This window comes from Phocoena sinus, chromosome 18 (genome assembly GCF_008692025.1).
Source record: "Phocoena sinus isolate mPhoSin1 chromosome 18, mPhoSin1.pri, whole genome shotgun sequence".
Classification (NCBI taxonomy): domain Eukaryota; kingdom Metazoa; phylum Chordata; class Mammalia; order Artiodactyla; family Phocoenidae; genus Phocoena; species Phocoena sinus.
The window spans coordinates 46,682,861-46,699,794 of record NC_045780.1 but is presented as its reverse complement, the minus strand read 5'-3'; positions in this window follow the sequence as shown (position 1 = coordinate 46,699,794).

Sequence of the window (16,934 nt, the reverse complement as noted above, 5' to 3'; positions counted from 1 at the left end):
AGACAGGTTGGACATTTATGTAAAAAAAAACTGTGTTATTTGTATCTGGGAATCAGTTTCTGTTTTGTTATATTGTTCTTTTGTTTTGCTTTTTATATTCCACATACACATGAAAACAAACAGTATTTGTCTTCTTCTGTCTGACTTATTTCATTCATTAAGCATAATACCCAGAGGTGATGGGGCAAAATAGGTGAAGGGAATTAAGAGGTACAAACTATCAGTTATAAAATAAGTCACAGGGATGTAACGTACAGCTCAGGGAATATAGTCAGTAACACTACAGTAACTCTGTATGATGTGTAATCTATAAAAATATTGAATCACTGAAACTAATATAACTTTGTGAGTCAACTATACTTCCTTAAAAAAAAAAAGGAGAAAAAAGAAAAAAAAGGCTGTTACCTTTAAAAAATTCAAATTAATAGATTGACAGAAATTAGTGGATTATACTACTAAATATAGTTGTTTTTTCTTCCCCTGCTACCTTAATATGTTGGGACCTTATACATGAGCTCAGATAATCATAGAAACTATAAAAACACTATATTTCTTTGCCTCTTTGAGTGACTATGCTTACATTAGTAACTCCACCACAGCTCAAAAGAATCCAAGAAGCCTGTAAGAGAAGAAAGACATTGTACTACTAACTCTCTATTACCCTTGCCTCTCCGGGTGTCTCCATGTTCAATTCTCATTTCCTTTTAGCCCCAAACAAGATTCTCATGCATACTTTCTCTTGAATATAGAGCCTGCAAATGTCTCTGATCTGTGAACTCTTGGTCAAACTTCTTGCATTTGTAATAACTAGAATACACTACTTTGCTGTATTTATGTGTGCAGGTATAATTTTGATACTACATTCTAGTCAAAAGCTTTGAATTGTCTGTGTTGTTAAGACTCTAAGGCCAAAGCATTCTTATCAATGAAATTAGGAGTTTGGGTTTTCCCCCTGTTATTTTCCTTCTTTCTTTATAAATTTGCTGTTTGCTTGCGATAATGTGCCTGACTTGTGTGATGTCCTGGATTTCTGCTGTTATTCCCCCAGACCTGCTCTCCATCCTGTTCACTGATCCCCCCACTCTGTGCTTCTGAGGGGATTTGTTTGGAACAGAGCATTGGGCTACGTTGCTCACTGGTTCCCGTCCACTGAGTTTCACCACTGGGGTGCACTAGCTGGGTATCAGAGGGACAGTGAAAAGTGCGATTGGGGTATTTATTTCTCTGGTTCCTCATTCACGGAGTTGCCAAGGGCAGCCTGCGTACGTTAATCTGAGGTCACAAGCTGTGTTGGCTGGCCCTCTGCTCACAGCCTTTCTTGGTTCCCGGTTCCTTTAGGCCTAGGGATGATAATGGCCATCTACTCCTACTAGCCCTGGGTCCTGCACTCTCCCGGTGGCGTCCCTACATTCTGCCCACAGCTTTGTAAATAGTTTATTGAACATCCTCTCATCGCCTAGTGAGCCATCTCTTCCTACCAGAACTGTGACTAATATATGTGTGTTTAGCTCAGTTTTCTCAGTAGTAACAGAAGCCCCTCTAATCATATAGATGGTGCATCTAGAACCCAAAATCTACAGTGATTTATCAGTTAAGTGTATTGTTTGATGCTTGAATCTAGAGCTTGATTTTCCAGCTTCTTAAAACCAGTGAAGGGTGAAGCCTTTCAGACCACATTTTGGGAGCTTTTAAGTATTTGCTCAGTTTCTTCCTCTCTCCCTCCCTCCCTCCCTCTTTCTATTATTTCCTTCCTCCTTTACTCCTTCCTTTCTTCCTTCTTTCCTTCCTTCTCTCCTTTCTTCCCTCTCAATGATGAGTTTCAATCTGGTAAACTCCGTCCCAACAATCTTGTGTAGACTGGAAATAGTAAAATGGCTTTGAGACAGTTAATGTCATAGAAGATTCTTTTTTTTCTCCTGAACCAAGATACAGCTTTTAAAACAGTTCTTTATTATTTTGGATGATAGGAATTTAGTGGCTATGTTATTTGAAAGGTCAGACCCAATACAGGGTGGAAAGCTGAGGAAAATAGCTCTTGAGTTAAATCTAGGTAAAACTGGTGGTGTAGAACTGTAATTGATAACACTAGGGTTTTGGCTAGGAACATCTTAAGTTGACGGTCAGTTGAAGACAGTGAAACCCATCCATGAGAATTTTGAATCTGAATTGACTCACAGCAGAGAAAGCATCAAATCAAGTTCATCATCCCTTAAAGAGCACACATTCGATTTCAGGCTAGTATTATAACTGAGACTTTGTAAAAGCTATCTTGAATATTAGATGAAGACGGCTGTCAAGATAACTGTGTATTCAATAGCACATCAAGGATTTTCCTATTGACAGGATAAAACACTGGGACCAAAGCAGATGCTGGTGTGATAATGCTGCTTTACACGTGCTTGGAGTGATTCTGCCAACTGTGTTCTCATTTGCATTTTATTTCATAAAGGAATTCTTGTTTCTCTTAAGGAGTACAGTAAAAAATGTTCAAAATATAGAATCTTAATTTTTTTTTTTTTTTTTTTGGTACGCGGGCCTCCCACTGTTGTGGCCTTTCCCATTGTGGAGCACAGGCCCCGGACGCGCAGGCTCAGCGGCCATGGCTCACGGGCCCAGCCGCTCCGCGGCATGTGGGATCTTCCTGGACCGGGGCATGAACCCGCGTCCCCTGCATCGGCAGGCGGACTCTCAACCACTGTGCCACCTGGGAAGCCTTGGAATCTTAATTTTTAATTTCTCTGTATATAAACGTTGGATAATTAAAATACGGATCTCATCCATGAAGACTAGTTCAGGGCAAATAATTTAGTGAATCACCAAATTACCTAATAGTTACCTTACTGTGGTTATTGAGAAATGTACATTAAACCTTAGGTTTCATTTCATATTTCCAACGTCAGTCTGAGGCATCTGCTTTCATGAAATTTGGATTTGAGCCCACTACCAGGTTTGAGAGAAGCCCCCCAATCACTGAGTCAGAGCTTTCCACATCCCCCAGACTACCCTCATTTTCCACTTAGCAAAATCCTACCAATCTACCAATTGTTGAAATCAAACACAAATGACAACCTCTCAGGAAGCTTTACCAGTTCTCCTACATGCTAATGAATTGCCACTTTACATTTTTTTTTAATCACATAGTATCACATGTACCTTTACTTTACCTTTATTTCCTTCTAAGTTATAGTATAAGAATACTAAATGTGAGCTTTTTTAAGGCAACTTCTTACTTAAAAAAATCCAGTACTGGTACATTTTCTTGTGCTTAATCAAGATTGCTGAATAAATGAATTAGATTTAGTAATTCCTTTTTTTAATTCACATACTCCTAAGTACTGTGCTCAGTGATTGTTCCAGGCAAGTTACAGATAGATCATAAGAGCCTAGCATGTCACAAATAGAATAACCAAAAAAGAAAGATGCTTTTCTCCTGACCTAACTTTAAAAGAGAAAGTGTTTTGAGACATCTATTAAAAAGAGTTTCCTTGGGCTTCCCTGGTGGTGCAGTGGTTGAGAGCCCGCCTGCAGATGCAGGGGACATGGGTTCATGCCCCGGTCCGGGAAGATCCCACATGCCGCGGAGCGGTTGGGCCCGTGAGCCATGGCCGCTGAGCCTGCGCGTCTGGAGCCTGTGCTCTGCAGCGGGAGAGGCCACAGCAGTGAGAGGCCCGTGAACCGCAAAAAAAAAAAAAAAAAAAAAAAAGAATTTCCCTTTCTTACTGGAAACATTTCAGTGAGGGTATGAGGAATTTTAAAAGTGATAGCCTCTGTCCATGCAAAGGAAGGATCTTTGAATTATATTTGTTTTCAACAGGTTTGGGGAACTGAAATTTGCTAATGATAATACAGAAAATTCTGACTAGCAACACTTTCCTTGTTGGAAACCACTCTTTGGTGCAGGGTTTTCATGTACAGCATGCAAATGCATGTCATGTTCATAAATCCAATCACAAATGATGGTTTTATGACCAAACTGTATTTCTTCTAAACAAAGTGGCAGTAATATTTTTAAAAATCTGCAAGCCCTTTGAGAGTCTTCAAGAAGAATTTCATCATCTTTTCTCATTGAAGTGAAGATATTTATAACTGAGAGGATGCTATATTGCCACTATAGGGAAGAATTGCATTCTCCATCTAAAATATAGCCACCAATAGTGTATATGTTTTGCATTTAGCATTCAAAATATATGGGGCACAAGATCTAAGTAGATGCAGTAGGATCTAGAAATTAGCCTAAGTCAGCTCTGGAGACCAGATTTAGGGAGGACTGTAAATCATACCCTAGGAATAGAACACTACTGTTCAGAATACTCTAAAATAGACCATGGCTCAAAACCCTTTTTCTAGTTGTTTGCTCTCTAGGTTTTATCAGACTCTCTCTGTGGTTTCATAGAGGTGAGCTACTCAGGTTTCAATGCTATTTTAGGATTTTTCTGAAACATTGAGTCTCAAAGATACAAAGTTCCTTGAGGGTCTATAGCTATATTTTCATAAAGGTTAAACTTAAAGACTAAAGAATATTCTTATCCGCAAGGCATTTACTTCTTCCCTTCCTACTTTCTTGTAGAAGATAAGCTTTTAATGGGTGTGTTTTTTTAAGTTCCATGAAAATCTATATTGCACATTTTCAGTACATAATTTCTAGGAATATTTATGCCATAATTTTGAAGAACTCCTAGTGATTTCAACACTTAGGCAAAGAGCACTGTGAAACAATATTTTGAAAGACATTTTCCTCAATTTATTTACCAGCGTCAACTGTGCCTTCCCCAGAGGCCTATGATTTGGATGAACCCTGTTGTAAACTCGTGAAGCCTCCTTTCTGGGCTACAGTTGCAAAATAATAAAGATCATGAGAGAGTGAGCTGGGATGACAGTCCTGAGATTCACTTTAAGTCGAACCTTTATAGATTCTGTGCTCTGCATCCTTTAGTCATAAGTGGAACAAAGGTGTAAACTTCACATGCAAGGCAGATATTTGAATGTGTGAACCTACCTATCCATCTTTTGGAGCACTTACATTCTGTGTTTAACTGCCATATTGGTGAGAATGTTCCATCATTCATTTGTTCAAAAGATGCTTTCTGAGGATCAATTGTGGTCCAGGCATGTTCTTATGCTCTGGTTGCTATGGTGAACAAGACAAGCCCCGGTCCTCATGGGGCTTACATCTAGTGGAGAAGAGAGGCAATACACATGGAAACAAGCATATAATGTAATTCTAGAGAGTGATAAGTACCATGATGAAAAACAAATAGGTCAAGGCCTTATTTTCAGTAGGTGGTCATGGGACAATATATAACAGCTGATAATATATAGCATTTATGTGATGGTCATGTATTTTATTTGAGACCACTTCTTTAATTTAGGGTGTACAGGGAATACCATCTCAATGCTGAAGGGATTTTTTGGTCTATTACACACATCTGCTTTGGTTTTTGTCAGGAAGTGCCCCTGGAGCACTTTATGTAAACTCTACAGCCATGGCAGTTCTACAGCATCATTTAGGATGGTGTAATGTGTCAGGTAGCACAGCTCTGCAGTACAAACACCAATATCCTCCTTAGGCTGTTGATTCCATTTGTGAAATGTAAATCTCTGAGCAAGGACTCCTGGCATCGGCTAGAAATATGCTTTCAAGGTCCTTGGTGAGAAATGTACCTTTCAAGGATTTTTGGAAAGATCAAGGAAGAATTCTTTCTCTTATACAATTAATAGATTCTTTTACAAGGCAGTGAGACAAAATGGCCAGAATTCTAGGAGGCAGATATTATCCCAAGGGGTTTTCAAAAATATCCCTTTTGTTTGCTATTACAAATAAGGTTAAGCAATAACTGAATAAGACTCACAGTGTGTTCTCTGCTCTGTTGCTGAGGTCTCTTTCTGTTTGATTATCTCCTTATCCCTTTTGCCTCTATTTTAGGGAATACAGCAGGTACCCCCTGATGACTGTTTCCCAAGGGACAGTCATCTGCAGCCCACATGGAGCAGAGCAACAGCATTCAATTACAACTAAGAAGAAATGTCCTTAGTCTTCAGTAGAAATAGTGTTGGTGTATAAGCATACATCGTATATTCAGACAGAAAACAAGAATTAGGAACTTTGCGGATCATCTCATGCTTCCTTTTCTTTCCCTTACTGCAACTCATTGTATAGTACCTTTTGGGATGAAATGGACAAGACCTTGTACCAAGTTCAAAGACCATTAGCGGTAGTTTACAGAGCTCATCTTTTCCTAGATGCAAGTATTCAAGATGTTTGGGCTGTAAGGCAGGACTTTTCGGTGGACTCCAGGATTAAGGCTCGGTGAGAGAACTTCTTACTGGTTTGTTTGGACTTCACAGATTTTCAGGACACAACTGGCTGTTATTCTGAACCTTTAGTCTTGTTTGTGAGCAGAAGGTCTCAAAGTATATCAGAATTTGAATTCTAAAAAGTAAAATGGCTGATACAACTTTTCAGCTTCTCCCCAAACATTATTTAAATCTCTTTGTAGACCCAAGTGTTTAGAGTGGGGGTTATGGTCATATGCTTATTCCTAGCAGTACTGGTGTCAATGGTGTCTTGGCTGTTGACATACATATTGTTTTCTCTCATAATGATTTATTTGCCTTCATTGGAGAAAATCATTCTGGCTGTTTCTACCCGTACTCCATCAGCATCCTTGTAGGCTCAGAATAAGGTGAGATGAAAACATCAGAGAAATTAAGCCAGTGGCACCTCTGGGTACAAAACACTAGAATGTTGTCATGTGACTTAGGTCTCATATTGTTTTAAAGATATCCATTTTTCTCTATTGTACTTCTACAGTTTAAGTCATATTTCATTGAAAAGCTACTTATTCATATTACAACCAGGCTACTTGAACTTCGTAAGATTTTTCTCAAATCCAGGGAAATTTCTTGACAAACAAGTTGGAAAATAAAACAGACTTTTACACAACAGTATATAGTACTGTTTCTTTTTCCTTTTCTTTTACCAGTAGAAGAATGTTGAAAGAAGCTTAGTGTTTTGATGGGGGTTATTACAAAATGCCTTAAGATATGGTGCCACAACAAAAAATATGTAATTTGGAAGTCCATCTATCAAATGTGAAAGTTTAACTTTTTGCTTTTTATACAAACATTCAGGCTCTATGACAAATAAGATATAAAAATGGAGGATATATTCATTTGGGAAAATTTTTTAATCTTTCATAAAAGTAAATTGACATAACATGGAACTTACATGAGATGTTAAGTATGACTGTTGTATTTTTAAACTAATTTTAAAGTAGCTCATGAAAGAGAATTTTGTATATAAAATTTTTGCTCATTTGCAGATGAAATGAGCTAGAACGACATGAGGCAAAAATCAGAAGTACATTATGATCTCTAAATGAATTCACACTTATTAAAATATACTTTACATATGATTTTCAATAGTCTTCCTCTTCTTTCATTAAATTCTTTGAACCAAGAGAAAACTTTAAAACGTTGACAGGAGCCCAGGGCTCAGGTTGGGTGGTAAAGCCATAAAAGAGTCTTGTGATTCAGCATCTGCCAACTTGCAGTTCTAAATTAGAGGCTGCAGCCAAAGGAACCCTGAGAACGTTAGAATGCAGCATAAAGAAGTCTTTTTGGACTTATTTGGTGTATTAAAACTTCTCCATAGTTAATAAATAAATTCATGAAGTCAGAGAGGACACAGTGTCTCAATGTGAAGAGTAGAGCAAAGATTCAACATTTCTGGGTCTAGTCACAGCCTCAATTAGCTCCAGGAGTCTTAGTTTAAGCAGCCTTCTTGAAGGTCATTTTCTACTGCTGACAATGGATAGGAGTGTGAATACTGAAGATTCAGCAGATACTGTATTTGGTATGTGCTAATTTACTGGAACTGTATGATCTGATCTCATCAAGAAACTTTTGGGTTTGTCACTACGCTGATTCTGATAAGCTCATTCCCTTCAGCAAGGCAAATGAGGAAGTCAGTTATGTAAGCAGAGATTCATTTTAGACTGACTCAGTTTTCTGAGATGAAGGAGAGGACTTCGAAGATGCAATTTCCACTGAATTTAACTTGCTGAATCAGACGCTAGTGAAACAATGACTGGCACATAGTAGGAACTCAAGTCAGCATTGTTGAAATGATATTCTTATGTTGAATCACCTTTAAATTTGTTTCCAGTTTATTTTAGTGGCTAAAAATGAAATCTGTGAAGTTGGTAAAATGTTAATTTTATCACTGTGTTCTTATCTATTTTGCATTTTCCCAGTTTGTGAAGTTGAAGAGAGGAAGTCAAAGGAGATGAAGCCTCAGTCTGCCAATTTTTTATTTGTTAGCAACCTGGATTCGTGATTTAGTAGGGACTTGAGTTTTAAGCAGTTGTTTAAAAGATGTCTTGAGTTTATAGGTGCATTGATTTTTGCAATCTCCGCTCTGTCAGCGCCTTGGATAACAGAGCATATATTTTGTTTGTGGTGCTCTATTACTTTAATTCTGTTAAAATGGTTTGGGAATCTGTGTCATTTTTATTTGCTGGCATTTTTTTTGAGTATTTGTTTATTTCCTTTTTTAAAAATTAAATTAAATGTAATTTTTTAAATTTTTGTCTGCGTTGGGTCTTCATTGCTGCTCGTGGGCTTTCTCTAGTTGTGGTGAGTGGGGGCTACTCTTCATTGCAGTGTGCGGGCTTCTCACTGCAGTGGGTTCTCTTGTTGTGGAGCATGGGCTCTAGGCGTGCAGGCTTCAGTAGTTGCAGCACACGGGCTCAGTAGTTGTGGCGCATGGGCTTCGTTGCTCTGCGGCATGTGGGATCTTCCCAGATCAGGGCTCAAACCCGTGTCCCCTGCATTGGCAGGTGGATTCTTAGCCACTGTGCCACCAGGGAAGTCCTTGTTTATTTCTTGCACTTCTTTTTCTAGTCTTTTACTATTGATTTATCTTATACTTTACATATGGGGCTGAAATATAAGTCAATTTCAAAATGTTATGATGAGATTTAAAAAAATCATGCAAAAAGAAAATACACTTCTATAGAGCTAGGATCAAATCTCCTACTGTTTATAACCCTGAAGCACCTCTCAGTTCTTAGTCCACGGTTGCTAATGAATACGTATGTAAATCAGCAAGCGCCAGCCATGGACCATGAGAATGACAGGTAACTAGTATGATAACTAATGGGGTCCTCTCATGATTAAATTATTCTATTATTTCCCATAGAAGACATCTTTATTTATTTATTTATTTAAAACATTTTTATTTTATATTGGAATATAGTTGATTAACAATGTGTTAGTTTCAGATGTACAGCAAAGTGATTCAGTTATACATATACATGTGTCTATTCTTTTTCAAGTTATTTTCCCATTTAAGTTATTACAGAATATTGAGAAGACATCTTTAAAGTGGAAGAAGAAATTTGGTCCTATGGACATTTTTTTATTGGGACCAATTCTCACACTCACAGCCAAAGGAAGATTTCCATCTAATTCTGGATGACAAAGGCAGACTACAATCACCCAGGGGAAATGAAGCTTAGATCTACTTCTGTTTTCTATGTAAATAATTAACATAGTCACCAACACTTAGCTTTTTAAAATGCTAGTTCGCACACCAATGTAAAGGTAAATATGGAATAACACCTGTCTTCACGTAGGGAATCCTATGAAGATTTCCTAAATATCCTGAATATTCTGTCTTCAAAGACTTACACTGTTAGAATTCATAGCAGCCATCATTATTTACCATTTTAAGTAATTAAGTGTGTAACATCTGCATGACATCACCACAGAGTATATACTTCTGAAGTTTAAGCACTCACATTTTGTAATTTTAATTCAAGGAAGTATGGAAGTATATTTGAGTGATCTCTGACCTCTAAGGAGTCACTGTGCAGACGGACTCTTAAGGAAAGAACTCCCACTAATCCCATCTGGTGCCAAGGATCATAAAGTTTCAAGCAGCTATTATGAGAATTCTTGGGGAATCTTTGAAAAGCTTCTTATCCCATGACAACTGTGTAGTTATTATCTGTCACTATATTAGATGTGAGATAGAAAACAGGAACTAGTGGTATGAAAAAATAAATAGAAAGGTCAGAATGTGTGTATTAAACTGTTTGGAAAGTGCATGAAGAAGTGAACATTCTGGAAATCACAGTCGTTTCAGGAGCTAGCAGTTATAGTTACCCACGAAGCAGCTATGTCAATAATGCAGTGACACCACCACCACCATCACCACCAAGGAAGGTCATAACCCTTCAGGGACGTGATGAGGTGTTGAAATGTGTGTAGGTTGTTGATTGCACACTCCTGATAAGTCAGAAGGAGGCTGGAACTCCGGTTCTTTTGCCTGAATGAATCATCATCTTCTACACAGTGTTCTACTTAGATGGCATTAAAAATATAAGTAGATAGGTAGCTAGACAGATAGACAGACAGTAGATATGTGTTGAATATTAATTGTCTAGGTCAGGTTCACCTGGTTTCTTTGTGCAATAAAATTTTGATCTGTAGAAAAACATCCTGACATTTTCCTTGGGTGGGTAACAGAAAAGACTGTGTTTGAATAGTCCCTAGAGGTGAATAAATAGTTCCTGTCAAGGGTGTACTTGATTTAGGAAAGCTGTATTTTTCCCTCTTACCTCCATAGATAAAAATACCATTGAAGAAAAATGGTTTGAGAAAGTTAAAATTATACTAACTTGCTTTCTAAATGGTCTTCATTCACTACACAATTCTAATTTTACTTTCTCTTGGAAGGCCTGATTTAACAATCCAGTTTCTTCCAAAACAGACAGAAGACCAAAGGAAATATATTTAGGAAATCACATGACAGTTGCACTTTTTATTAATAGTGAAAAAAATATTAAGGGAGAGAAATGGAAGAAAGAATTCATCTTCAGCAAAATCTGTTCCCAAATTATGCTTAGCTAATGTACCTGTGTCAAAGAGAGTGGAGAACTTTCTTTGTGTTCTTATACTTAGTGGTTAGAATGCATCTTAAACAAGGAATTTGAAATAAAACCACCACTTATAATTTAAGTTCCTTCAAAAAAGAGTTTTAGTGGTAGGCAAAAATTATGCCCAATAGAAAAAGGAAAAAAGTAAGTACACTCAGTGCAAGAATAAAATTGTAATATAAATCAAGAAAGACTCCCTCGCATACACAGAAGGAGAAACAAGCACTTGTTTTACATTGTGGTGTGGTATATTTAGGCTTCCTAAATAACAATATTTACAGAAGAATTTTTAAATAAAAAGATTTCTTCCTTACCATCAAAAATGTTTATTAACCCTTCTCAATATAATAATCTATGTCAGGATTTTTTCCTGCTCTGTAGTTAATAACCCAAGATAGAATTGATTTGAACATACTCACTACAGACTCTACAAGTTAGGCCAGTAAAACAATGAAAATAGCAAAAGGTGTGTCAGTAAAGAAGCAGCAAGATAGTAAGTCATTGAAAGTTTTCCTGTTGGCACAGAATAATAATACTAAGAGGGATTCGTTACCTCCTTTTCAATTAAGGTGGGCTTCATGGAAGAAGCCAACATCAGCAACATATTCTGTCAAGAAGTGATAAATGCCTTCAAACATAGAAGAAACTTAGCAATTGAATATTTTTGTGTGTTTATCTTTTTACAGATTTGTCTCATTATAATTATCTAAAAATTTATCTTTTCCATACCCTGATCTGATAATTTTAGAAAATAAGTCTGTGGTCCATTATCTTAGCCACTCCCCACAGTACCTTTAGTTTGATGTTTTCCCCCAAGTTGTACCTAAGTGTGTTTATTACCCATTTTCCATGCTCAATCAAGTGCAAAAGTAATAATAACAGAAACAACAGTCACCACAATATCAGAAACAGATTCGACTAGCACTTAAATTATAAACCATTTCTCCATAATCTATTTCACTTGTCTTCACAAAACCTCGTGAAATTGGGCTAGTATTGCTGCTTCTTTTTTAAACTACGGGATCAAGACTGAGAAAGGTCAAATGGTGTTCACCAAGGCCATACGATTAGTCAATTAGGAGATGGGAGCTGAAGTTCCTAATTAGTTCTTCAAAGAGAGGGTGAATCAGAGACAGTCCTGGAGTGGGCTAGACCTGGTGTGAGTGCTGGGCTTGCCACCATCCCTTGAGCTCTGCACATACCCATCCTTGACTGATATGATGGTTGAGTTGCTGGAGGTTCAGGGCATGGCATTGAGAGAATTCAGCAGCACTGAGGCTCCTTAATGTAATTTATTATACTGTCACGTACCTAAATCACCTAGACTAATTATAAGGATTAATTTGGAGAGTATTGCAATGCAGAGTTTCTATTAACTGATTTGTATAAATATATCATATTTATTGATATACACTTTTTTTGCCCCGTGAATTAATCTTTTCATAGATATTCCTGAATTTCAAGAATACATAGATTCACCCCAAAGTATTCTAGACTGATATGCTAGTGTGATCCTAGATCCAGCCTCAACAGAAGCAAAAATTACTGTCTTAAGTCGAGAGTTTAGGGTGTTTACTAGGACATGACTATACACGGGTAAAATGAAATGGACAATGAAAATTGAAATTTCATCTGGGTAGACTACTAATCAGGCTCATCCCTATTTAGCAGGTTCTCCCCTACTCAGAAAAAATTACCTAACACCTATATCTCTACTCTCTTACATTTTCAGCTTGTCCATGCATCGTGTATTTCATTCACACATGTATTTATTTACATATACAAATCCTTTCTATATTACTACTTTAAAATATTTTCCTCAATGGTCCAATGCTTCCCTTTTATAGTACTTACGTTTTTGTTCCCATTTTTTTCTTATTGAATATGATATTTATAAATTAAGCTCTCCCTTTCACCTCTTTGATATTGTAGAGTTTGAGATATTCTTGAATAATTGAGGTACTTCACTCCTCAACATGGCTGTCATTGAGGATTGTCTTATTTTATGTTAACTTCTTGAATTTTAGTTGATCAATTTCTCTTCCAACAAATTGTTACAAAATATAAACATTTTCCACGATTTTAAGTAAACTTTCAGTTTAGGGTTTATAATAGTAACAGTGGAATATTCCTTTAATCCATTACATTATAGAAAGTAGTTGCTAGTGGTATAAACTGTAAAGTAAGCACTGTTATCTGCATTCATTTTAAGAGTTACTTGGTAAGTGCAAAGCAATTAAGCAATAAGACATGACAGGCATTGCATTTGGGGGGAATTATTATACTTCTCAGATGTCTTGAGAGGTTCAGGCCAAAGGCTGAGTGGCTTCAACCACCCAAGTAGTATAATAAACCCTCAAGAACTGCACCACCTGTCATATCTTATTGCTATTATGAAATGGAAATCAGGAAACTAAAACAGGGGGAAAAGGTTAGATCTGTGCCCTCGCTGGGGATTACTTACATACCTATGACATCACTGACAGTTCTATCTGTGTCCAGAGAATTCTAAAGCCATTGCATAATTATTGTACAAACAACACGACTCATTTAGAACTGCTGCTTCAGCATTCTACAATGCCAACTATGTCATCTACCAGTCCCCCAATGTCCTCTTTTCGCAGAAATCATATTGGTGTTCTTAATCCCAAGCTTTCCCCTTTCACTGATCATACAGCTTCAGAAGCAGGGGAGGGTGAGGGAGAGGAGGTGGAGATTGTTATGTAGAAATAGTCTTGCCCCTTAGAGGATTGGAGCCATTTGGTTCCTTGTATGCCTTGCAACACCCCAAGGTCATTATCTCATGATAATCACATCTCCTGGAGTTGCCTTCTTGCTTAAGTGTAACACTAAATTTTAATTACAATGAAATAGAGCTCTTCTGGTAGTTTATACAACATCTTGTGTTCTCATTGCCAGATGGAAATAAGGCAGAGCTTTTACTGTAATCGTATGTGGTGGTCCTAGGCTCCCATGCAATAAACACATATTGTTGGTTTGTTGAGAAAAGCACTTTGCTTCACAGAACTATCTACTTTCTTTTGGAGTATTTCGAGTCGACAATTTATGGAAAAGGTTTCCGCTTTGTTAAAAAATACTGAAACACGATAACATTCTTCCCACCTCAATTTGACTGTAATGGGTAAATTTAATAAGAAAATAAAAATAGAGTGTTGCCCACTGATAGATGAGACAGATTGTTTCACATGTAGGATTTTATTTTCACAGTTTCTCTTTAGCTTTTTGTGTTATTTTGACACTCATACCTGAATGTACGTTTTATAACATTATATTTTCTCATGGATTTACTACATTTTCCCAAGTGAGTACCATGAATATTTTTATTCCAGCATTTGGGCAGCTTCTTGGGCTTTCCTATCATTCTGACTGTTGGTAAAGAAACAATTATTCAAGACACTTGTTGAAGAGTGGCAAGGCAGACTTCATTCAATGGGTGGCGCGTCACCATAGGTGTAACAACCACTGCGACAGGATTCTGCAGTGGAGGAGAGAGACTGGATTCAACTCTGAACACAATAAGGAAAAGTGGGAATTTCTAGCCAAGGAGCAGGGAGGGGGGGTCAGTGGGCAGAAAATTACTAAGAGGAAACAGGAAAACCAGGGATTCTGACTGACTTGTTAAACCTGTCGGGATTCTTGCTGAAGGCAAGCCGGTGTGATCAGCCATCACCTGGGAATGCTGGAGGATGAGGAACTTGACTAGATATCAAGGGTAATCAGATGTGGAGGATGAGAGATTCTGGCTAAACTGCCATAGCAGAATTCTTGCAAAAACTTGACAATGCAGAGACAAAAAAGGGAGGTGCAAAAGTTGAGGACTAGTTGAAAAAATTGCTCAGAGGAGTCTAGTTAGAGTCTGGGCAAGGAGAAAGTTTTTGTCACTGCTTTAGAACCAGTGTTTGCTTGTCAGATAGACGCACAGACCTTAGAAAAACTCTGAACCAAGCCTGAGCACTTAGTGGTAGGGGAGGAGGTGGTGATCCAACTATTAAAGATATAATTAAAAAAATGAAAAAATATAAAGTGAGAATAAATGATCTTAAGAATATTTTTCTACTCTTATGGATTTGTGACAAAAATCTAAGTAAAACAGCACGCTTGCAGATGCTTACAGGCAAAAGCAAACTCATAAGTCTCCTAACTACCTCATCCTTCTGTGTTGCTGCTCTAAGCCACTCCTGTATTAAATAAAATTCCAGGGACACTGGAGACTATAAAATTCCTCTCTCCTGTGTTCATGCTAGGCCTCTTGTTATTCTTCCTGGACATCAGGCTTACCTTCCTTAGGGCCTTGCCTGGAATGCTTTTCCCTCAGATGCCTGGCAAATCTCTCACCAGCTTCAAATCTTTGCTTACGAGTCATTCTCTCAAGGAGATGCATGATGATCCCTCTATTTAAAATTGTAACCTGCCCCCTGCCTTACTCCTGGATCACCCTTATCTTGCACTGCTTTGCCTTTCTTCCATGACATTTATCATCCTCTTAACTACTGGTGAATCTCAAGTGTCTAGGACAGTGCTTTGATACTTAGTAAGTGCTCAGTTAAAATCTTTTGAGTGAATGAATGAATGAATGAGTGACTAATGAAAGTAGAAGTAGAATGCCCCAGAGCTTTTGGCAGTCCCTAAGACGTTAAAGTAGGACCTAGGCTGGGCTTTTCACTACAGAGGCTTGTCTTAAACAATATATGGAAAAAGTTAAGTACAACTCCAGCTCCTTACTTTGAAATACAAAGAGCTCTGGCAAGCAGAATTAGGGGGTTTGGCCTTTCCTTTGGTAAAGTTTCTTCAGAAAGAGGACCAATCACTATGCCCTTAATATTTGTTTGTCACAAAATACCTAAAAATATCCAATATATCTGTAATGTTGTTTCAGATTCAATTGTTTAAGTGTATATTGTCTTACCCACTATTCCTGAATGCTGGTTATTTTCTCAGATCCCCTTGCACAGGTGAAAATATGCTACCTCAAGTCTACCAATTTATGTTTTCATTTGTAATATTATAAGCAATTCTGTCAATTTACAATAATTCCCTTGTCTGCTAATCCACAATCGAGTGATGTTATTCTACTAAATTATTCCCTTCAGATGTTGAAGACGGGTCTAGCCACCCAAATATTTATTAAACTGCCAGTCTGGAAAACACCACCTTTTTCCAAAGGTTAAAAACCATTTTATTTTTAGATTACAGTGTGAATAAAATATTAACAATAAGTAATTATTTCTGAAAACAATGATTTTAAAAATTAGTTCAATAGTTTAAAACAATTTAAAGAGGCTACGTACATGTTGTGTGAACATCCAGTTCCACCCCCTTGAAGGAGGAATTTCAATAGTTTCATCAATGCTGTGCTCTTCACAAAACTCTGTCTTGGAATGCTCAGGACTGTGCATTTTTATTTTACAGTACATATGAATATGAGTGAAACTGTGATTTTATATGTCAGTGTTCTATGCTCAGTGGGTTTTTAAAAAATTATTGTTATTGTCTTCCAGGACAATTCAGTAATACTTACTGCAAGGATAATTTACAAAGTTTCCAAGATATGGGCCTGGTTTTAAATTTTTTTAACACCATACAGTGTGTATGTGTGTATATATATATATATATATATATACTTTTTTTTTTTTTTTTTGGCTGCATGTGGCTTGTGGGAACTTAGTTCCCTGACCAGGGATGGAACCTGCACCCTTGGCAGTGAAAGCATGGAGTCCTAACCACTGGACCTCCAAGGAATTCCCGCAATATATACAGTACATATTTTTAAAAACCCTTATTTACTTTTGGATTTTTCCCTCTCAATCAGTCTATTGTTTTAGTGCTTCCAAATTGGATTTAATCTTATCAACTGCCATTAAAGACTGCTTAAAAATTTTAATGGCTTTAGAATAAAATCCAGACTCTTCCCAGGCCTGTAAGCCCTGATGTAGTTCAGCTGATCCTCTCATTTCATTTTGTGCACACTGT